Source organism: Daktulosphaira vitifoliae, unplaced genomic scaffold, assembly GCF_025091365.1.
Source record: "Daktulosphaira vitifoliae isolate Bord-2020 unplaced genomic scaffold, ASM2509136v1 Scaffold_5, whole genome shotgun sequence".
NCBI classification, from domain to species: Eukaryota; Metazoa; Arthropoda; class Insecta; order Hemiptera; family Phylloxeridae; genus Daktulosphaira; species Daktulosphaira vitifoliae.
In genome coordinates this window covers 33,471,754-33,472,293 of record NW_026099576.1, presented here as the reverse complement: position 1 = coordinate 33,472,293, position 540 = coordinate 33,471,754, and positions in this window count along the sequence as shown.

Below are 540 nucleotides of genomic sequence, written 5' to 3'. Positions count from 1 at the left end.
GCTTTGCATCGAAGCTAAAACTTAAAATATAGTAAAATAATTTTAATACGAATAAGAAATTTCTTCTTACAAGGGGCGACTAAAATAATGGGATCCTTGATATTTATTGAAGTTATTGAATCTAAATGAGATAAAAATCAAAGCAAACTAACTTAAAAAGAATTAAGAAAAAATGCAAAAACTTTATTGTTATACGCGGGTTGGAACCTCGTACCCCAGGCGTGTAAAACATAAGTTTTACCAACTCGGCAACCGTTAGTCGATACTCTCAGTTGAAAAAATTGGCTATTTAAGCTAGTTCAAATTTCAAAGTTATTTTTCTCGACTTAAAAGCAACAAACAAATTTAAATAAGTTTAACTTTCTATGCTATATTAATTTTAATTTATATAATATTTATGAAAATCTGTACTCCCTTAGTCAGGTATTTTAAAATAAAATAAAATACAAAACCCAGAATTTTAACACAAAAATAGCAAATTTTTGAATACGGTAGTCATTTTTACCATGAAGACAAATCCAGAGGTCAAATTTTTTTTTT